Here is a 23,884-nt window from a genome sequence, read left to right on the forward strand (position 1 = left end):
CATTGATGCAAAAATAATCAATAAAATACTTGCAAATCAAATCCCAGAACACATCAGAAAAGTCATACACCATGATCAAGTAGGCTTCATCCCAGAGATGCAGGGATGGTTCAACATACAAAAATCCATCAATGTAATCCACCATATAAACAATCTGAAAAAGAAAAATTACATGATCATCTTACCAGATGCTGAAAAAGCCTTTGACAAAATCCAACACCCCTTCATGATAAAGGTCTTGGAGAGATCAGGGATAACAAGAACGTACCTGAATATAATAAAATGCACATACTTTTAATCCCAGGTGGATATTTGTGAATTTGAGGCCAGCCATCTGCAGAGTTAGTTTCAGGATAGCCAGGACAACACAGAAAAACCCTGCCTTGAAAAACAAAAAAGAAAAATATTTCTAAACATACAGAGACCTTGATAGTCACCACAAAGATTTGTAACTCAAAAAGTAAAGCTATGATATAAAAACCAATAACTATAAAATAAAACAAAGGGGCTGGGGATGTGGCCCAGTGTTAGAGTACTTACCTGGCATGGGTAAGGTCCTGGAATTTATTCTTCTATCATTCTATGGGTTGATCAGACACCCATCCATGATCCATCCATCCATCCATCCATCCATCCATAATCCATCCATCCATCCATCCACCCATCCATCCATCCATCCATCCACCCATCCATCCATCCATCCATCCACCCATCTGCCCAACCATTCATCCATCCATCCATCCATCCATCCACCCGTCTGCCCAACCATCCATCCCTCCCATGAGTATTTCCTTTGTCTTTGCCTTATGGCAGTCACAGTTAGGTGTTGAAATTATAACACAAACAAAGAGCTGGAGAATTCTTACCTCATATGACACATATTCTAATGGAGGAGACTGACAATACACAAGCAAATCTCTAATAAACAGGTAGTAAGGATATCCTAAAGCAAAATAAAATAATGCAATGGAATAAATCACTGTGAGCCATTTTATATTATGTAATTAATCAGGGAATAAGAATGACTTCTTCAAGGGCTGGAGAGATGGCACTGCTCTTCCAGGGGGCCTAGGTTCAATTCCCCGTACCCACATGGCAGCTCAAGACTGTGTGAATCTCCAGTTCCAGGGAATCTGAAACCCTTACACCGATGCACATAAAATGAAATTAAAAAGAAAAAAATTCGGTGCTTGGCAGTGGTGGTACATACCTTTCATGCAAGTACTTAGGAGGCAGAGGTAGGTGGATCTCTGAGATTGAGGCCAGCCTGGTCTACAGAATGAGTTCCAGAACAGCCAGGAATAGACAGAGAAACCCTGAAGAAGGATAAGGATATGGATAAAAGGAGAAGGATAAAGAAATAAAAAGAGGAGGAGGAGCAGGAGGAGGAGAATAAGATGGAGGAGGAAGAGGAGAAATAGTTGTTGCTAAAAGTAAAATGAACACTTTTTGTTTTGTTTTGTTTTTGAGACAGGGTTTCTCCATGTAGTCCTGGCTGTGTACACTCTGTCTGGCTGAAATGAAAACCTTTTAAACTTTGTGGAAAGCTAAGTGAGAAGGCTGGAGAGAAAACTCAGTGATAAGACATACCTGCTACTCTTGAAAGAACTGGGACTCTAGATCTATAGCATTCATGTCCTTTGGTGGCTCCTAGCTACCTGTGACTCCAGCTCCAAAAGATCTGATGACATCTTCTGACTTTCATGTGTACTATGAAAGTACACACACACACACACACACACACACACACATACACAAACACACACACATACACACACACAATTAAGTCTTGGAGGAAAAAAGAAAACTTAGGTGAGTGTCTTTAAGACTTTGGAGTAAAGACTAAAGACTTTGGCTAAATGTGTAAACCCTGAGAGGTTAAAATCTTGACAAACATAGGTTCAAATTAAGAACCTCTGCTCATCAAAGATACCCATAAGGCAAGTGAAGACATAATTTGGATGGAAAACTTTCATTTTCTTTTTAAACATTTATTTATTTTACTTTATGTGTACATGTGTGTGGGGTGGAGTGTTTACATATACCGTGGGCACACAGGGGCCCTCAGAGGCACAGAAGAGAGCTTTGGATTCTCTGGAACTGCAATTCTAGGAGAAAGTAAGCACCAGATGTGGGGGCTGGGAACAAAACCCAGGTCCTCTGCAAGACCAGCTTGTTGAGCCATCTCTCTAGCTCCTAAAATACCATTTTAAACATAATACTATGAGTGAAGCATTTATTTTAGGTAACTGGCTATGTGATTGTGAGGACTAACATGTCAGAAACCTACAGGGTAGGCCAGCAAGCTAGGTACTCAAGTTATGTCTGATGTTGCTGTCTTGAGGAAGAAGTTTGTGGATAAGGTCTTTTAACTGATAGATTATGCATGGTCCATCACACTGTAAAGGACAATTTCTTCTACTCCAAGTAAACTGATTGTGGATCATAATTGCATTTGAGAAATACCTTGACAGAAACACTTAGTGCTCTTATAAATAGTTGAGTACCCTAGATTAGCCAAGTTGACACATAACTAACCATCATATTCCCCATCTACAAATCATGAAAAAAAGTGGCCAAATACTGTTAAAACTGGGGGGGTCAAATGAAAGAAGCAGTTGAAAAGTTCCCTAAAGGGTTGGGAATGTAGTATAAATGCTGGTCTAGTGTACATGAATCCCTGTTTTAATCCCTTACTTCTTATAACATCAAATGTGTTGATCCACACTTGTAATTCTAACATCCAGGAGGTAGAGGCAAGAGGATGAGTTCAGGGTCATCCTTGATTTCGCAGTGAGTTTAAGGCCATTCTGTTTCAGACAAAGTAAAATAAAATAAAGTTTACTAGAAAGCCTGTCTAGGTGGAGCATGCTTTTAATCTTATCACTCAGGCATCAGAGGAGGGTTGTGTGATCCAAGTCAGCCAGGGATACAGAGTGAGCTCTAGACCAACCTGACACATAGTATTGTCCTGTCTCAAAACCAAAGAAACAATCCAACAGTTAGGATTTAACTTAGTGGTAGACCCCACAAACACATATGCACACACACTTTACTAGAAACCTCCTCATACCTTAGTCGATTGTGTCAAAGACTAGACATTCAGACTTGTATTCAGGCTCCTTTATAGCTTGTGGATCTAAGTAAACACAGGGAATATTCCTACAGAGACTGAGTTATGTATCACAGAACTTGCAAGGGAAGTAAGGGTCAAATACAGGATCTGCTAATATTTTCTCTCATGTCAGGTTATTTGTTACTGTTGCTGTGATTGAAAATAAATACTCAGATAGAAGCAGCTTAAGATGGAAATGGTTTCTTTGGGCTCACATTCTGAGGTTCAGTCTATGATGGTGATAAAGCCACAGTGAGTGGTAGGAGCTTGAAGCAGCTGGTTGTATTGCACCCACAGCCGAGAAGCACAAAGCAACGAGAATGTGCTTAGCTCATTCTCTTCTCTTATACATCCCAGGGAATGGTTCTACCTACAGTGTCTTCTTCCCGAATGGGCCTCATAAACATACTCCTCCACAGGCACACCCAGAGGCTACCTCTGGTGACTTTGGATCCTAGCAAGTTGACAATTAAGATCAACCATCACAGGTTGTGCATATAGTTAATTGTGCACATAAGGCTTTAACTTCAGGGTAGCTCATTTAAACTGTTTTATTTTCTTCTGTGTTTTTGTTGTTGTATCTGAGAATTTATTGTCATATCTAGTATACTGCACCTCAGACACTTAATGGTTGTGTTACCTCTTCCTAACTTCTAGACAACCTATAATAAAAATTAGGTGTGGTTTTATTTAGAAAGATATTTCAATGATCAAAATAGTTTATTATTGTGACAGAGAGGGAGGACTGATGAGCATAGGGATCAAGACTGGGCTTGTTTAACCCACAGAAACAGCTGACCTGAACAAGGGAGAGCTCTTGAACCCCAGACTGATGGCTGGGAATCCAGCATGGAACTGATCCAGACCCCCTGAATGTGGGTGTCAGTGAGGAGGCCTAGGCAATCTATTGAGCCTTGGGTAGTAGATCAGTATTTATCCCTGGCATACAAATGGACTTTGGGTGTCCATTCCACAATGAGAGATGCTCTCTCAGCCTGGACTCTTGGGGGAGGGCCTCGGCCCTGCCCTGGATGAAATGACAGACTATGGACACCCCCCATGGAGTGCCTCACCCTCCCTGGAGAAAGGAGTGGGGATTGGGGGAGGGGGCTAGTGGGAGGTCGTGGGAGGAGGGGAGGGAGAGGGAGCTGGGATTGACATGTGAAGCAACTTTGTTTCTGATTTAATTTTAATAATAAAAAAAGACAAAAATAGTTTATTATTTAAAAACTAAATAGTGGCTTTATTACTTTACTATGACTTTGATCTAGCTCAGTTAGTACAGTGCTTGACTAGCACAAGGGAAACTGAGTTTGATCCCTAACACTGCATAAAAAACCAGACCTGATGGTTTCCCATCACATAAGAGGTAGAGGCAGAAGACTGAAGTTTAAGATACTCCTTGGCTGCATAGGGACTTCAAGCAGCCTGGGACATGTAAAGCCCATCTTACAAAACCTGTGCCTTATGACTCAGTTTTCCATGTCACAATTTAAAAATATTCTTTAACTATAGAAAAGAATACATATGCTGTTGTTTTAAGAGCCCAGGTGGTGGTGGTGGTGAATGCCTTTAATCCTAGCACTTGGGAGATAGAGGTAGACAGATCTCTGTGAGTTCGAGACCAGCCTGTTCTACAAAGTGAGTTCCAGAACAGCCAGGGCTACACAGAGGAACCCTGTCTCAAACAAACCAACAAACAAAGAGTTCACAGTTTCTATAAGTAGTATACATGTAGTTTTGTTTTCTTCAAGAATGACCCTAAAGACCCATTTTACAAGTTTAGTTCCTATCTTGGCATTATTGGGTCATTGACATAGATAGAAGAAACTCTAGCTCCTCCTGTACTTTTGTTTCATGACCACCATGAGGTAAGGTGCTTGCGCAGTCATGTGCTCCATGCCAAGATGTGCAGCTTGGCCACAGGCTGGGGATCATAGGTCTGACTAATGGAGGACTGCAACCTTGGTAATGGCAGCGTCAACCACGGTCACTTCAATAGCATCAAAATGACACCAGAGGACATGAATGTCAGCACTCAGTGTCTGGAATGTAGTGAGAGTTCAAGAATTATCCACTATTCTTGTCATATCTTTGATCTGAGAAAATTAGCCTTGTTTTCCTTACTAAATATTGGATCTGATGTTTTGCTTGGTTTTGCAGTGATGGGGATTGAACCTGGGGCTTTGGAAACAAATGCTAGGGATGTGCTCTCCCACTGAGCCACCCCTCCATCCTAATGCTTATCTGTTATTCTTGTATCTTATTTTGATTTTTAAAAGAACTAAAAGATGGGTTTTCCCTGTGTCGCTCAGGGTCAGAGTGGTCCTCCCACCTCAGCTTCCTGAGCGGTTGGGTCAACAAGGGACCACTGGGCTTGGAACCGTCTGATTCAAATCGACTTCCTTGCTTCCCTTTTCTGCCCTTCCTTGTAAATATATTGGGTATGTGTTTATTTTCAGTGTTTACTTTTTTACATTTACTTATTTATTTGTGTGTGTATGTGTGTTTGTGTATGTATACTGCATATGTGTCATGGGACACATTCCGTGAAGCATGGAAGGCAGAGAGGACAACCTTGATGAGTCAGTCTGTCCTTCCCTCATGTGAGCTCTGAGGACTAAACTCTGGTCAGGCTTGGAGGCCAGTGTCTCACCACTAAGCCAGCTTGTGTGCACTATTGTCAATCTCTCTGTGTTCTTTTATTTATTTACTTTAATTAATTAATTCATTAATTAATTGATTTTTCAAGACAGGGTTTCTCTGTGAGCTCTAGCTGTCCTGGAACTCACTCTGTAGACCAGGCTGGCCTTGGACTCACCGAGATCCGCCTGCCTCTGCCTCCCAAGTCCACAGGCCACAACAAGCCTGCTTGGTGCCCACTTAGGCTGGAAGAGGGCATCACATCATCTGGAACTGGAGTTACAGACAGTTGTGACCTACCACCTGGGTGCTGGGAATCAAACCTGGATCCTTTGGAAGAGTGCCAAGTGCTCTTGACCATGGAGCCATCTCTCTAGCTCCCGAACATTATCCTGAACTTGTGACCCTCCTGCTTTCACCTCCTGAGATCGAGACTTAGAGGGGTGAGCTACCACACCTGGTTTACATAGTGTTGGGGATCAAACACCGGCCTCCGCCAATACAAGGCAAACACTCTACCAACTGAGCTATGCCTGGCAGGATATTTTCCCCCCAGTGCTAGCTCCCATATCAGAGCCTTGGCCATGACAGACAAGAGCTCTATCATCAGCCCAGTCCCCCCTCAGTTATTTTGAGGTCTCAGTCAGTATGTTTGCTGGTTCAGAATAACATGTAAGCCAGGTTAACCTTGAACTTGTAGTCCTCCTGCCCCAGCCTCTCAAGTACTACAATTATGGATACGCAACAGCACCTCCGAGTACTAGTCACCCGTTGTCTAATTTCTAGGGACATTCTGATGTTCACATTACTCCATGTTCGTGACAAGCTGCCCTTGTTGCTCTGAAATTTCACTAAAATGTAGAAAGCTTTTAAAAGGTTTTCTCCTTGTCATATCAATTGCCTTTCTCTGGGTTATAACTATTCTAACTCATCTTCCTTCCAATGGGTTTGCTCCTTAATTAGTGATTTTTTTGGTCTGCTTATATTTGTGAGTTCTGTGTTTTATAATTCTTGGATTTTTTTCCCCTCAAAATATTTTGAAGTTGTGCAAACAATTGCACAAACTATCTTCGAAACTTCAAAAGGCAACAAATAGCCAGGAGGTGGTGGTGCATGCCTTTAATCCCAGCGCTTGAGAGGCAGAGGCAGGTGGATCTCTGTGAGTTCGAGGCCAGCCTAGTCAACGAAGCGAGTTCGAGGACAGCCTCCAAAGCTACACAGAGAAACCTTGTCTCGAAAAACCAAACAAACAAACAAAAAAGGAAACAAATATGTTAATAAATACCAAGAAAAAATTAATTGTATTCCTTATTTCTTTATTCTCTTTCCTATATGCTGTGAGGCTTTGAATAGTTTTATTTCTCCCTCCCAGGGATTTATACTATCAATATTTTTCTTTCAAATACACTGTAATCTTTATTGTAGTTTTTGTATATTTTAACACTTTCAACATTTATGCTAAATGCTATCAGTAGGGTAGTGGTGGAGCCCATCTTTATTCCCAGCACTCGGGAAGCAGGGGCAGGCAGATCTCTGAGTCCGAGGCCAGCTACAGAGTGAGTTCCAGGACATTCTTGTGGCTTCTATTGTATTTATGGGATGGCACATCCCTCACCAAGTCTATTTTAGGATATTTTTAGTATCCCAAAAAGAAACCTGCACTCATCTGTAATTGTTCCTCATCAACTGATCTACTGTCTATCTCTAGGAGTTGTCTAGTTCAGACATTTCATAAAAGCAGAATCACAGGATACATGGCCTTTTAGTTCATCTAGATAAGATGGTTTTAGATTCCTCCATATTGGAGCACATATTTTTACTTTGCTTTTTTATTGCCGGATAATATGTGGCTACCTCTCATTTTTCTCTTTCATTCACCAGCTTGTGAGCCTTGCTGCCATGAACATGTGTGTTTATGCTTTTGTGTCATAGTAAGACTTGGTGGAGAGATTTTTTACAGTTTCAGCCTAACATTTATAGGCCCGTGATCTACTTTGGGTTAATTTTTGTACCTACTGTAAGGTAGATGCCCAACTTCATTCTTTTTTAGATGAGCATCCAGATATCCCAGCTCCATTTATTGAAAAGACTATTGTTTCTCCATCACATTGACATCATTGTTGAAACTAATTGACCACAAATGCATGGGTTTATTTCTAGACTATTCTATTGATCTATATCTCTCCTTATGCCATTACCATGGTCTTTATTTCTTATTGCTTTGTAATGAAATTTAAAACCACTGTGGTTCTTTTTGTTGTTTTGATTCTTCTGGATCCCTTGTGTTCCTTATGAACTATAGTGATGGGGGAAAAATCCTTCTGTATATATGTTTTCCTATTGGTTAAAAAATAAAACACTGTTGGCCAATAGGGAAGCAAGTTTGGTGGGACTAGGAGTCGAGGAGGATTCTGGGAAATGTAGTCAAGGGTAGAGAGTTGCCATGTGATCCTGGGAAAGAAGGCGCAAGTCTGGCATTCTTGGTAAGATAAGCCCTTATAAAAATATATATTAGTAATTATGGGTTAATAATTATGTCAGAGCTAGCCATTAAGAAACCATAGCAAATGGCCAACAGCTTTATAATTAATACAGCGTCGTATGTGTTCATTTGGGACTAAGGCTGGAGGGAAGAATGCATGTTACGTTACACTATAGGACTAATTTGTCAGTTTCTACAAAAGCAACTGCAGTTTTGATAGGGACTGCATTGACTGTAGATTATTTAAGGAAGTATTGTCATGGTAGCAATGGCAAATCTTCAAGACCAGCAACATAGGGTGTCTTTTCATTTATTTCTCCCTCTCTTGATGTTTTTTATAGTTTACAGTTCTGCAACTCGATTTTTAGACTAGGCTGGCCTCAAACTCACAGAAACTTGCCTGTCTCTGCCTCCCAAGTATTGGGATTAAAGGCGTGTGCCACCACTGTCTAGTTTTATTATGAACCTGTAATCTTGTTAAGGACTAATTTTGCTCAATGATGAAGCCTAATATAATGAGTGCATTAAGCCAGCTGATTTCCTTGTAAATGCTCAAAAGTGTGGTGATATCTTGCTTGTACTCTAATAAATAAAGCTTGCCTGAAAGAGGGTGGTTAAGCATAGAGGTCTGGATAGACAGACAGAAAGTGGCTGGGCAGAGAGAGGGATATAAGGCAGGAAGAGATAGGAGCTCATTTTCTTTTGGCTGGGAAGTTGGTGAGTTAAGGTGTAGCTATGGCTTGCTGCTTTGTCTCTCTGATCTTTCAGCATTTACCCCTATATCTGGCTCCGGGTTATTACTATTAAGACCAATTAGAACTCGTGCAACAGCTGGCACACAACTCTAAGGCATAAATTCACAAAAAAGCTGCTTGCTATGACTTTGTAGCCACCGGTACAGGCTGGAGCTCCATGAGGGGCTCCCACCAGAGTCACCACCCTACCAGCCAGGTTGCTCTCTCTTTTTCCCTAAACCTCCAAGTGAGTTTGGGTTTTTTTGTTGTTGTTGTTGCAACCTCTCTGCAACAAACTCCACAGGCCCCAAACTCCAGCCACTTGGGCTCCAAACGTGCCCACTGGACTTACCTTAGACTGTCTGGCTCTGCCTTCGCAGTACACGTGCTTCTTCCACAAAACTCCATGTACATTTTTTAGACAGCCAGCTCCTTCTATCCCGTGGGTTAAGGGCTTCCCCTAGACACCCTCTCCTGGGGCTGCCACTCTCAGCTCATGGCTACATGCTAGCAGCTGTAGTTGTCCTCAGCCAGGCTGTTCACCACCAATATCTGGAGTCCCTACATTCTATACTGATGCAAATAAATCAGGAAAAGCAGGTTACAAACCAGAATATTTAAGTAAAGTGGCTCAAAGCCCTTATGATTCCATCTAAAAGTCAAAATTATATGTTATTCTCATGGTATTAATGGATTTTACAGAACCTCTCAACATAGTTACTGATTCACAATATGCAGAAAGTGTTGTTTTATACATTGAAACTGCTGAATTTATCCCTGAAGAGTCAGAATAAACTTTGTTATTTATTCAGTTACAAAAAGTAATCAGGAACAAGAATCATACCTTATATATAACACACATCCAATCCCATATGTGTCTTCCAAGCCCTCTAGCACAAGGTAATGAAGAAATTGATCAACCAGAATTTCATAAAAATGTCATGTCAATAGCAAAGGTTTGAAAAAAGATTTTTCCATCACATGACAAGTCAAGGAAATTATAAGGAAATGTCCTACTTGTTCTTTATGCAATCAAACTCCACTACCTGCAGGAAGTAACCAAAGGGTACTCAAAAGAATGAAATCTGGCAGATGGATGTGTTTCATTTTGTAGAATTTGGAAAATTAAAACATTTACACCATAACATTGATACCTACCTACTCAGGACTTCAATGGGCAACTGCTTTGAGTTCTGAGAAAGCTGACTGTGTAATTGCACATTTGTTGGAAGTTATGCCCATCATGGGAATAATTATAAAAATTAAGACTGACAATGCTCCAGCATATGTCTATGTAAAATGAAATAGCTTTTTACTTATTACGATATAAAGTATATTACAGGTATACCACACAATCTTACAGGGAAAGCAGTTATAGAAGGTTCAATTCTAACCCTAAAGAATGCGCTAAATAAACGGAAGGGGGTAATAAAGACCCCCCAGAAATAGATTCCATAATGCTTTATTAACTTTGAATTTTCTAAATTCTAATGAGAAAGAAATAACAACTGTGCAGAGACATTGGATAACAGAAAAAACTATGGAATTAAATCAGCTGGTATTCTTTAAAGATGCTCTGACCTCAGATTGGAAACCAGGATATGTGTTAAAATGGGGGAGGGGTTTTGCTTTTATTTACACAGGAGAAGAAAAGCTATGGATACATCAAGATTGATAAAGATTAGATTTGAACAAGAGAGACCTCTTGATTAGAAGAGGTTCATCAAACAGGTTGACCATTCAATCTAAACTAACAAATGCCTTTCATTTGATCAAATATAACTTTCCACAAGGGGATCTCCTCAAAATTAGGATTGGGGAAGTCCTTCTGTGTATATGTTGTCTTATAAGTCCATTAAATAAAGCACTGTAAATAATATCTCAAAATTTGTAAGATTAACATATAGGTATTTTAAACCTTTTGTCATGATTTTAATGGCCATTTAGAGTAGTAACTAATTCTAGAAAAAGGTTTCATCTAGCTTCCTGTACATGATTTCAGATTTCGGTCTCTATCAGGTAACTAGGAATTAAGTTTTTGTACTCTGGATTTACATAACAAACATTGATCCTTTAACCTCTTTGAGATCTGCTGCATATGACAATTCCACTAGGACTACGATAACACCACTAAGTTGAAAAACACCACCAAAAGATCAAATTTGGGCTACAACCTACTTGGGACAATTTTGAGGTGGCCATCTGAGATGACCCAGCCTCACAGACTAACTACTCTAGCCAGGACTTGAGACAATGCACTTTCCCATAATGTAGAGACTGGATAGCAAATGATGCTACCTCTCCCAGGACTTGACAATTAACCCAAATTTTTATTTTAAGGATCCCCTAAAGATGCCATTACTCCCAGACAGCAGGAAGCAAATTTAAGAACACGATGACTACATTCCCAAGAGGTGGGGTGGGTGATTTTTGGTTGTTCAATGGGTTATGGATATTTTTCATTGTTTAGGGGGCTTGGTTACAAGTTGCTATTGGTAATGGTCAGGAAAAAAGTTGAATACAGGAGATAAGATTCAGAGTTCTTGTTTTGAAAAGAAAAAATGGGAATATAGATATTATCATATATAAGGATAGATTATTGAATCTACTTTGAAAAGAAAAAGGGGGGATATAGAAATAGGATAAAAATGTAGATTATTGAATCTACTTTTAACCCAAAGTAGCAACTACTAGTTTCAAATATTTTACATTGGCTTGGATTTTTTGTATAGTGAAACAAATTTGAGGTTACTTTTGTTAGAACATACAGTGAATACATTTCTAATCTTTTTCAAGGTATTGTACCTATGCAACTCATTTAACAATGTAACACAAAAAATTTTAGCCCTTGAGTGTTATTATTACCAACTGTTTAGGATAATAAGGAAATGCAGGTTAGCAATTAGGCACCTATTAAAATCAAACTTGTAGTCATATTAGGTGTATTTTCAAGGTCAAACAGAGATATATTTTAGCTAGACAGGACATCTTCAAATACTTCAGAGATCTGCAGAATATAGCATTAAAGCATAACATAGGTTCTTTCCTTTTTATGACAATGAAACATGTCTTCTCCTGGCAGCGCCAACCCACTTCAGAGAAGATAACGATCATCGAAGAAAACCCACATGGAGTTTACTTTCTTTGTGGCAAAAGTTAGCTACTGTGCGAGAAAGTGCTCTCGCCTCGACTGCTGACAGCAAGCTGCCCAAATTTGGGCAAGAAGGGCACAAAAGAAAGGACTGCCGAACTTTGCCAAGACGAGATAGACAGCCCTTCAGAATACCCCGTTTCACAGAAAAGTCTGGCAGATGTTATAGGATTGCAGGCTGAAGATGGATGCCCCAACACTGCAGAGGAAGCTTGGGTGACTGTCTAGGCAGCCAGCTGTTTCTTTCATTTCTCACATCCTTTGGAAGTCACTTGCTTGCACTTCCTGCTTTCTCGGGTAATATTACTTTCTTCTCAGGTCTCTGATGGAGTTGAAAACTTTATAGTTATAGTTTTCCTTATTACCAAATTGAGAAAAGAAATTCACTAAAGAAATGTAAAGTGTATAAGGTTGGGAGACATAAAAAAGATAGTTTTGGTAATGCAAGTTAGAATAGAAAGTGAATTATGTACAACCTTTTGGACTCATCAAGATAGGATAAATATGGAGTATTTTCTCTGAATTTGTCAATTGCTAATGGACTAGACATTGTTGATGCAGTTATTACTGCATATAGATATTGTACTTACTGTATATAGTTCTTCTTGTATTAGTTATAACTTTCTTTTAATTTTAGACAGAAAAGGGGACATGTAGTGATATTTTGTTTGTACTCTAACAAGTAAAGCTTGCCTAAAGATCAGAGACACTAGTTAACCATAGAGGTCTGAAGGTCTGTAGAGACGGACAGGAAGTGATATGGCTGGATGGAAGAGAGGCATATAAGGCAGAAGGAGCTAGGAGCTCACTTTCTTTTGGCTAGGAATTTGGTGAGGTAAGGTGTGGCTGTGGCTTGCTCCTTTGTCTCTCTGATCTTTCAGCATTTGCCCCTCTGTCTACTCTGGGTTGCTATTATTATCAAGACCAATTAGAGCTCATGCAACACAAAAGGACTGAGTTTCTCAAAGTTTCCCATGTGCTCTGACTATTTCTTGTTTCTTTTTGTTGAGACAGGTAACTTGCTATGCATACAGGGTAGTCTGAAGCTCACTACATAGCTCAGGCTTGCCTGAAACTCGGAATCTTGCCTCAGCTTCTTGAGTGCTGGAATTACAGACATGTGCGACCGATGGTGCTTTTTTTTCTGTTTAGCTTTCTGTGAACTCAGTTTACATGACGTGAGCTTGTTCTCTCAGGGTCCTGCCTTTTCCACCCACGTGGTCAGTTCCCATGTGGTTACAAACTGAGGTTTTTTTTTTAATATGTGCTAAATTAAACTGCTAACCATATGTACCTTCTATGTTGAAGCTATTTTAAAGACACTGATTTTAATTTAAGCCTGTAATATGTGCAAGACCCAGAACTGCCAGATGACACAGTGGTTAATAAAGCTTGCCCTTGCGACAGCTAAAACTGTTCCTATATGTTCTTAATGTACAGAGTATAAGGATTATTCAGTTGTAAAACAAGTCTTTATCCCAGATGGGATAAAGCAAATGATTAAAAAAAAAAAAGGAAGCCAGCTAAGCCTGTCTTACTAAGGCAGAAGAAAGATAAGAAAATTCCAACAGCAAACACACCTCTTACCTTACTATTCATACTGACCCATGCTTTGAGTTGTCTCTGGTTCTCTGGCTATTCCTTCTGCATCAACCAGAAGAGAAAAAGGCGAAAAAAGTATTTTGGCTTAAGAGGAAAGTTTAAAGAGCAAGACAAATGTATTTAGATATTATGCTGGTTTAGTAAAGTGGTTGTAGTAAATTCACCTCCAATACCAAGTGATCAGCCATATATATATATGTGTGTGTGTGTGTGTGTGTGTATGGAACACCATGTAGATTAAGTTTTATTTATGTATTTAGGAGTACTCATGTAAATATGTCAAAACAATTAAAATTTTGAGATAGAGCATGGGTGTGCAAGGGAAGAAAAGGAAAGGTTGGGAGATTTAATTTTTTAAAAAACAGTAAAAAAGCAAGAGGAATGTAAGTACTGACTTTCAGATCACGTGTGACATAGTTTAATTATCATTATCTTAGCACAGTGCTTGGCAACAGTGCTGACATACCTACAGGTGGCTCATTGGGGCTGCAGAGTCCAAGGCACTGACGGTAGCTCAGCTTTTCTGTTCTTTGATGCTTCTGCCACATCCAGGATGAAGCTGCTTCTACTGGAAAGTGTGGTCATGATGTCTCTGGCAAGAGTTTCAGTTCAAGAAAATGAGCTGCAGCTTTGAATACCAGAGGCCACCAACTGTGAAAACTGGAGCGACCATCTGTCACTGTCCGGCCACAACATCCCTCCACCATTTTTGGTCATTGTAGCAACCTTTAAGAACCAGGGCCTGCAGGAAGTGGCTGCCTTTGGGGAAACTTCCCTGAGGTCTGTAGGAAGCTCTGCAGGAACAGAGAGAGCTGGAAGGGTCTGGAAACCACAGCTGGACAGTGGGGGCCAGTGTCTTGGAGCTCCGGGGAGTACTCATCGGAGAAGGGGCAGAAACCTGTTCTGGCTTGGAGTTCACTTGGAGTGAGTTTGGTTTTGTCTGCGTCCTGTTACCCCGCCTCATGCAAGAGGCCAAGGGCTGTTGACCAATCATTGCCCATGCAAAGAGAGACTTTCAGCCGTTATCTAGTGACAAAGAAGTCACACAGTGACTTGAGAGCACTCTGAATGAACTAGGACCCAGAGAGCAAAGCTTGTGCTTCTTGGCCACGCTCTTCAGCAGCACTAGGGGGCAATCCTTCCCAGAAGACCCCCAGCGTACCACTACCCTAGAGTGGCCACACACATCATATGCGCGCTGGAGTTTGCAAACCCGAATGTGAAGACTGTGCACGGAGGACCCCGCAGCACACGTGTGCGTGTGTATGTGTGTGTGTGTGGGGGGGGTGCATTTGGCACAGTGTGCTCCCGAGAAGGCGAGGCAGCCGGGCGCTCAGGCCAGGAGGGGACAGAGAGGAGGGGGGGTGCGAGCGGGAGGGGCAGCACCTGAGGAATCCGCCTCTGGCCGCAGTGGCGCCTCGCTCCGCCCCCGGGAACCGAGCGCTCAGCCCGCCCTGCCGCAGAGACGCCAGCCACCCGCGGCGTTAGCACCTCGGAGCGGAGCGCAGCGCCGAGCCGCCTGTGGCCGCTGGAGACCACCCCGGCCCTCTGCCCTTGCTCCCGCTGGGGTCAGGTGAGCTGCTGCGGGGACTCGCGACTCCGGGGAGGCGAGGGGACTGTGTGGCGAGCAGGGCCTGTCCTCTGGAGGGCTGGACACCTTGCCGGCGCAGGGCAGCGCCGCCTGGACTTTCTTCTGGAGGAACTGGGAGGCGGCGCGGGAGTGTGGAGTGAGTCGTGCGGCCGGGCAGGCGCCTGTGCCAGCGGGAAACCCCATCCCGGTCCCTGTCCCCGGCTGCTTCGCCTCGCCGCCCGCGGTCACAGGCCTGTCACCCCGGCTCCGCCGTTGCCTTTGTGGCGGGAGGGAGGTGGCCGGTGAGGTGTGCGGGGCGAGGGAGGCTGCGGCGAGGGGGGCGCGTCCCCGCCGCTCCCCGAGCACGAGGGGACAGCTAGCGGTCCCGAGCCCCGGGCCGACGGCATGTAGCAAGAAGGGGAAGTGTCGGCGCAGAGGATGGGTAGAGCTGGGCTTGGGACAGTTGAGAGTGGCCAGACGTGCTCAGGCGTTCTCCGGGGTCCACGCCAAATGTCACTTCGTCACACGCGCGTCTTCCGGTCATCATTTCCATTTCTCTGCGAGCGCTCCAGAACTGCTCGTATTCTGAATGAGACACAAAGGGTTGCGTTGACAGCTGGCGGTGAAAACAGACAACAAGGTGAGGTGTGCCCTCGCCAGGCAGGGTGAAGGTGGGCGTTTTGTTAAAGTCCCTGGAAGCCTGGAGTCCTCCTTCGGAGCTTCATTAAAAGGAGATTATCGGTAGAGGTTCACTGCGTGAGTTTCTCATTGAAACCAAGCCCAAGAAACGTGCAGGACAGGGATCTTATGCGGGAAAGCTGCACCACCAACTGAGTCGTGATAGGACTTCTCTGCTGTGTTCCCTTTTCCTCTATAAACCCTAGCTCGGACCTGTTTGTCCCTGGCTATTTTTTCTCTCTCTGCCTCTTTCTCTCTCTCTACTTTTGAAACCGTGAGATTCTCCACCCCGCCTCCTCAAATCCCGTTTTAAAACAGCCTTTTAAACACGAGGCAGTTCAAAGGGGTTTGACTAAAATTTCCGCTTAAAAACCAATAGCTTCTCCGTTGTGTTCTGGTAAAATCTGAAATTCTGCCTTTAGTCTAGTCACTGTTTTGATTTTTATTTTCTTCTTGAAAACTTTGGTGGAAATGCAGTATGGAAAACTCACTTAAAAGAGAAAACAAAAATATTACTTCCTTTGAAATAAGAGTGAAATTACACGCATGTAAGTATTTTAAAAGGAAACGTAAGCTTTAATAAATACTGAGGACTAATAGAAATTAGGCAACAATTTCCAGCAACATCGAAGAGTATGAGGTACACACTGAACTTTCTCTTCTACCCATAACTTCTCTGTGAAGCGGCCACAGTTGTCAATTTCTATGTACAAATTTCTGTTAAAATGAAAATTCGTTATGAAAATAGAGGAGGCAAGGAGTGGAATGTAAGTAAATATTGCTCATATCTGGATGGATATGCATATTAATGGAACAATTACCAATTTGAGGTCCTCTTGTGATGACAAACTTGTATTTGGCCTATGGTGGATACTTACTTACTTTAGAAAGCTAAAAATCTTAGAAAAAAGCGTTAAATGCAAAGCAGAACATTTTCCTCATGCTAGGTTTTGTGGCCTCTACTTCCCTCCATCTAGGACCCCTAGGAAGCAGAGCAAATGGTAGTTACTTTGCCACAATTTTTGTTTGTTTGTTTTGTTTTTCAGAAAACACCAAGTAGACATTTGTGTTCTCTCACTGAAGTAACAAATATAACACCATTTTAAAGGGCTGGTGAGACCCTGGGTGCCCTCTCCAGTAACACACATACCACACATGCACACCCACACCCACACTCTGTAGACAGCATGAGGGGTGCAGATGCCAAGTTTAAGATGTCTTTATCTCAGGCCTAGATTTGCCATGTGGTTTTCAATGGCCCTTTGATTCCTAAGTTTTATTGTCCAACTCTATTGTCTTAAGTTCTAAGTTCTGTTGACTCCTAAGTTCTATTAAGGTAGTTGGTGTGTTCTAAGACTACCTAAGAATAGCCAGTTGCACTGTAGGTAGACAGGAGGAAGATAAGGGTATTCTGGAGGCAGACTCATAGAGGAAAGTTTGAGATGCTCGAAGTACATTTCTGTTCCTAGGATTTAGTATCTTTAGAGAACAGTGGCTGGACTTTTTCACAAAACGTCTGTTTTTGCTATTGGTGGAGGTCAACTCTGGGGCTGAATGGGCCTCTGCATATCACCTTGGAGAGAGTATTCTCTTCACAGTTCATGATGCTATTTTAAAACCATGCTTCCCAAACTGTTACTTTTCTTTTTTGGTAAAGTGGAAGTAAAGCTCATTTACCTTTCTCAAAGAGGCTTGACAATTTAATTCAGCAACTCTCAAGAGTAGAATATAAATACTCCTTACAGCTATGATATTTGGTTGCTAGGTAAGTATGCACTCATATTCTTAGCAGGAAACTTTTCTAATCTTCAGATCATACCCAGCCTCTGAACTGTGATTCTTGGGTTGAGAGTGATTACAAAGCTGTGAAAGTAACAGCAGCTAATTTGGGTCACTACAAAGGATCTCACTTAAGGGACTTAAAAAATATGCTATAGGTAGTGATTGCCAAAATCATTGCTATAAGATGAAGTTCTAATCTACAAAGCAGAAACCTTTAAAAAGCTTGCTTGGTATGCTAAAATTATAAATTAGAAGAATACATTTGTGAAGACATTTAAATAATCTTGATTTACTGATAAAACTCCTCCATAGATGATTAAGTAAGAACAAAATTACTCTAAAATGGCAGTAGCCATTTCAGTTTCTTCCGGGTCTTGATATGTACACATATCTTTTTGTAGATGGTTTATGTTACAGATATATCTTAATCTGATTTTCATAAATATTTAAAAATAGTTTTGTTATTGATAATAATTTTGTAATTGTTTATGCAATGGATGCCCCCATAGCTAACTTTCTATTTGGGTATTTTGCAGTAATTAAAAAATATGACCATCCTTATGAATGTAAACATTCTTCCTCCTCTTTTCCCCTCAGCTTTTGCTTCCTTTACCTTCTCTCCCTCTTTTTCTCTTCTCAAAGTCCTTAGGATTGTTTTTCAGTGTGTTTGTAAATGGGTGGTTTCAAAGTTAGAAGGTCTGGGTTCAAAACTTAGCCCTAACATATAATGTGAATTTTGGTTAAGTAGCCTATTGTCTAAATTTAGCTTTATAATCTATAAAATGGCCTATAATAGTAGCTCTCTAAAAGGTTAAGATAAAAAGAAATGACTCATGAAAATGCATATGAATGTTCCCTCTTTTATTGGGAAAATTTCAGATTTCCAACAATTTATAACAAATTGTTAGCATTTGGTCAGGGTAAAATTGCAGCCATTTTCCTTGATTTGCATTTCTTTGGTCTTGTGCATGGGAAGAATAGTTTCCCCTCACAATATTGCTGGAGTTTTCTAAGAGGAGTGGGGGAGGCATCCGCGCTTCCACGGTTTTGCACTAGACTATATGATAGATGTGTAGAGGAAGTCAGTCACAACATTCATGAAGAGTGCATTACGCCATTCAAGATAGTTTTTTTCAACTTAATCCTGGATTTTTTTTCTGTGTTTACCCTATGCTTATCAGCTATTTTGGTTTTAAACTTGGGAAAGTTGCTGTTAAAATTACTATGCAGTATCATATATAAACCTTATTAAAGGGAAAAACAGCACTCTCTTTTTCTTTGAAGGGTTGTTTTAAAAGTAGTAGGATTGTGATCACAATTTATGGTCTTTTTTTTTTCTTTCAATTAGGAATACTTCTAAAAAATCAGAGTGAGAAAATTTATGACCTCCAATTAGGTTATCTTTAGGCTACAAATGGATCATGAAGTTATGCACCCTAAGTAGAGTTCTTATATAGTCAAGGTAGCTTAGTCTACACAAAAGCATGCCCTTGTAAGTTCTGGAGCGCCAGCAGCCCTGATATTTTTGGCAAACACACACCCAGTGTGGATAAAGCTGCTCTTTGTGCCCTGAGCTCCAGGAGGGTTCTATTGTGTCCTCTCTTTTCCTCCCATTCTTGAGCGACTGACCACTCCTCCAATCCAGATGTGAAGTCGCATAGTGACTTCAACCCAACTCCGTATGTACCCCACCATACACCCCCTCAGTGTATGGTTTCTGTCCCATCTATACATGACAAAGCAGGTCGAGAACTCACTGTCTTTTCCTTGTACTTTAATGACTGTCTTCAATAGTCCCTACAGCAAACACTGCAGTGGTCAGCAATTAACCCTTGAGAAACGTTTGCTACAGGGAATCATGTCTTGGATTGACTTCTCTACTCCTGGGTATGGCTCTGTTTTTATGGTACCTGTGCTGCTGTGTTTGCTTGTGTGTAAAAGGTTAGGACACTTTCTTGTTTTGACTCTTCTAACTTCTTCTGTGCTCAGAGGGAGTTTCTTGGTTTTTGTTTTGGAAAGTGGGATTAGCAGCTACTGCTTTAGTTATCAACTTTTTGCACAGGATTGCTGTTAAGGATAACATAAGAGAATAAATGTGGACTTGATTTTAGGAAAAATAGGTGCATACATCTGTATTTGTTGTCAAAATTATATACTGTTACAACCTTTCTAGGAGTGTTATAACACTCCTTGGAGTCTTTGAGAAAACTTCAACTCTGTGATGGAGCTTGGAATTGGGTGAGGAGTCTAAGTGTGCGCCCTAAACTACTGAGTGAGCTTGGCATTAGGTGTGGAGTCTAAGGGTGCACCCTAAACTACTGAGTGAACTTGGCATTAGGTGGGGAGTCTAAGGGTATACCCTAAACTACTGAGTGAGCTTGGCATTAGGTGGGGAGTCTAAGGGTGCACCCTAAACTACTGAGATAGAAGCTCTGGGAGCCAAAGCTACCAATCTGCTCTTTATAATTCTAGGGAGAAAGAAACTTCAACACGCACTAAAAAATGTTCTGTGAGCTAAATATTATTTGTAAACTGATCTGGAAACATCATAAAATCATTTTTACATGCTAAACATGGGGTGAAAGTTAGCTATTACTACTAGCTACTGTTTGTCATTTAATCTCTTAAAGCTTAATTCAGGCAGGAATTACTAACTCAGACACCTTGTGGACCAAACCCTAATGTGCATGGCAGAGCAGAACACCTGTAAACAGTCACCCTTATTATTGCTGCAACGGTGAACTTAGTGGTGAAGAAAGTCTGAGGGCTGGCAGGAGGCTCCTGTACCCGTTGCCTTTTAGGAATGTGAGCACTGTGGCTAGACCATTTGACCGTCTAGATGAAGTGCAAAGTTCACAGTTTTGGTTGTGAGCCTAGCCTTTAACAGCTGAGCCATCTCTCCAGCCTAAAGCTTCCATTTTTATGTGAACTTAAATACTGGTGATGGATTTTTAATGACAAAATTTGATGGAACAAACAAATCTGGAATCTGGGTCATTTCCATCCTCTGAATCAGTGGTGAAATTGTTTGTAACTAATTGCTCATGATGATAGGAGAAACAGTGCTGTTCATCATATAATAAGGAAAAGGTATTTTCCAGTGTTCAGATTATAAAACTTCAGTAGATGAAAGTGGTGTTGCCAGTTAGGTAAAGAATTGGCTATTATCTTCTACTAAGACTGAAGGCAAAAATTCAGGTTTTTTTCTGAAGAGCAATTTGGCATCGTGTATCAAGACTTTATCCAACTACCTACTGTAAGATAGTAACCCCAGGCCACAGGTAGTCATGAATTAACACCTTCCAGCAAAGACTCTGTTTCTCAACTCTGCTGGTCACATTTCAAGTGCTCAAGAGCCACATGTGCTTGCTGACTATCATGCTGGGCCATATAAGAAGAACAATTCCTGTATAGGGGTAAGTTCAGTTGGAGGGCACTAAATTCTTCAGAAATCCCCCCTCAGGAGTTTGTTGGAAAGAAATAATTAGGCCTGATGTGGTGGTGCTGCAATCTGAGCACCCAGGAGCCTGGGGCAGGAGGATCCGGAACTGGAGGCCAGCCTGAGCTATGTAGCAAGACTTTGTTTCAAAAAAAAAAGGAAGTTTTTAGCCAAATGCAAAAGAAGCGTATAGCAAAATTATAACATGAAATATTAGTTATGAGTACACGTTTAGGGCTGGAGAGATGGTTCACTGAACTTGCCAGCAAGCCTGATGACTTGAGTTCTACTATCAGAACCCTCATACCAGAAGGAGTGAACCAACTCTGGCAAATTGTCCCCTGACTTCTCCACAGAAACTGGGGCATACACACAGTAAATAAATAAATGTAAAAAAATATAAAGTTTAGAAAGAATGTAAACACCAGGTTAAAGGCGAAAACCAGCAATAAATATTTGTGAAAGTAGAATTAACTATATTAAGTGAAAATATTTCCGATAGAATCAATCCTTTTGCTCATTTAGGTAGATAGCTTTCATACAAGAGATTACGGGGCCAACCCTCTTGAAAACAAACACAGCCTTTCTCTGTGGGTTCTTGTTAGAAATCTACAGCCCAGCCTCCCCTGGTCCTCCCTGTGGTTTGTTGAATGAAACTCTGCAGCATGGACCAGGAATCTGTGAATTAATAAACTCTGTCTCTATGCCTGCATCCCTCCAGCTGCATCTGTGTTATTGTGGCTGAGTTAAAATTCCTGAACTCTGTCTAGGCCCTATTCTAACTGTGGGGATGCCACTGTGAAGTTAAGTGACTCTCCGTCTTTGTTGGAAAAGCAAAATGCTAAACAAGGAAACGGAGTAAAACATCTGCCTAATAGAATCCTTTAGATTGTGATGTGCTGGAGAGGAAAGTAGAATTGAAAGTGAGCCTGAGGTTAGATCATTGAGAAGCAACACCTGAAGTAAGTGAGGGACTGAGCCCTTGGGAGTTTGCAGATTAGGTCCGAGAGGCAATTCCCTGTCTGTCTTCCCTGTGCTGTGCTCTGTGAACTCTTCGCAAGGAGATTAAACATCCCCAGATTCACTGTGTTTCCAGATCAACACCTGTCACTTGTGTTTGTGAAATGCAGTCACGACTTACCGAATAAACATTTCTGAAGTGGAGCCTGTCAGTGAGCCTTGTACTCAAGCGCTTTCCACGGACACAAGTCTTAGACACGGTTTTGTAGCACAGGTGACAGAAGTCGCCACGACTGCAGGGTGCAGGGTGCAGAGCAGACGTACCTGGTGCATCACTTCTTTTATCTACTGTGTCATTAAGTCAGTGGTGAGGCACTGCTTTCACTAAGCTTATGCATACACCTTCATGGTGTGTTTAGGGGACTGAAAAACTGTCATCATTGATTGTAACTGGTGTCAGAGAGCCAAGGAAATGCCTCTGGAGAGTTCTGCCCCCTCCCATCCAAGTCCATTGCTTTTGTTTTAGTTTACAATTTTTATTTGACTTGTTATTTATGTATGTGTGGGTGGAGAGGAGCATGTCCACCACAGCATGTGCAAGGAGGCCAGAGGCTGCTTTGGCAGGAGCCTACTGTTAGGCGCCTTTCAGGTATTGCACTCAGATCAGCAGGCTTACACGGCAAACCTTTTACTCCTTGAGCCATCCCAACAGTCCAGTCTGCACCCCATACCCACATGTCACCTTTTAAAGATGAACTCCAGTTTGCTTCTGTCCTTTTTTCCCTCCCTCCCTCCCTCCCTCCCTCCCTCCCTCCCTCCCTCCCTCCCTCCCTCCCTCCCTCTCTCTCTCCCTCAAGAGGCATTGGATCCTTTGGAGCTGGTGTTACAGGCAGCTGTACACAGCCTGATGTGGACATTGGGAATTGAATTCAGGTCTTCTGCAAGAACGGGATATGCTCCTAACCTCTGACATCTCCCTCCAGCCCTTAAAATGTTTGCAATACTTTAAAAAAAAATTGCAAATAATATGGTTAACTGTTTACAGAATGAGTTTCAAACTGTCAGTAAATACGAAAAAATACTTAGCCTATGTGTTTGGAAATCCAGTAACAATTCATAATAAGATATACCACTTGATGATATAAATATAGAACTTTAATACACATTAAAATGTCGAAAATCAGTTTGTTACCTCGCTGAAAAACTTAATGCTCATGCTTTATTCTAAAATTTATATTAAAGCTATGAAACAAAAATTTTCCCAGGTTTTTCCATTTGCTAAGAGAAATTGACTCTTTACTCTTTTTTGACTTGGGTCAAAAACTGAAAGATGAGCCGAGAGGGCAGGGGTGGCGCATGTCTTTAGTCTCAGCACTTGGGAGGCAGAGGCAGGCGAATCTCTGTGCGTTCAAGGTCAGCCTGGTCTACAGAGCGAGTTCCAGTACAGCCTCCAAAGCTGCGCAGAGAAACCCTGTCTCAAAAAACCAAACCAACAAACAAACAACAAAAAATAAAAGAAAAAGTGAAAGGTGAAACTCAAGTGTAGAGAATGGTTACTCTTAGGTCACCTCTTTATCAGTGCTGAGGTTTGAAGTCAGAGCCTCACTTGTGCCAGGCAAGTGCTCTACCACTGAATTATAAATTTGTAAATGTATTTTGATCTTATTTACCCCATCCATTGAAAATTAAATGTGACATAAATTGTACAGCACTCTGTGTTTGAGAGGG

The 23,884-nt window shown here is 41.5% G+C and overlaps 1 protein-coding gene and 1 pseudogene across 2 annotated transcripts in view; one reads left to right on the forward strand and one right to left on the reverse strand.

The window, feature by feature from the left end:
- The window catches only part of LOC101841585, a 38,893-nt pseudogene extending 23,392 nt beyond the window's left edge, over nt 1-15,501 (reverse strand).
- Greb1l (GREB1 like retinoic acid receptor coactivator) overlaps nt 15,196-23,884 on the forward strand; it is a 224,445-nt gene continuing 215,756 nt past the window's right edge. For both annotated transcript variants that reach the window (XM_021235134.2, XM_005065384.4), the window contains exon 1: nt 15,196-15,300. The gene's annotated coding sequence lies outside the window, so the exon portion shown is untranslated. The remainder of the gene's footprint in view (nt 15,301-23,884) is intronic.

The sequence above is a fragment of the Mesocricetus auratus genome, unplaced genomic scaffold, assembly GCF_017639785.1.
Source record: "Mesocricetus auratus isolate SY011 unplaced genomic scaffold, BCM_Maur_2.0 Super-Scaffold_100015, whole genome shotgun sequence".
Taxonomy (NCBI): domain Eukaryota; kingdom Metazoa; phylum Chordata; class Mammalia; order Rodentia; family Cricetidae; genus Mesocricetus; species Mesocricetus auratus.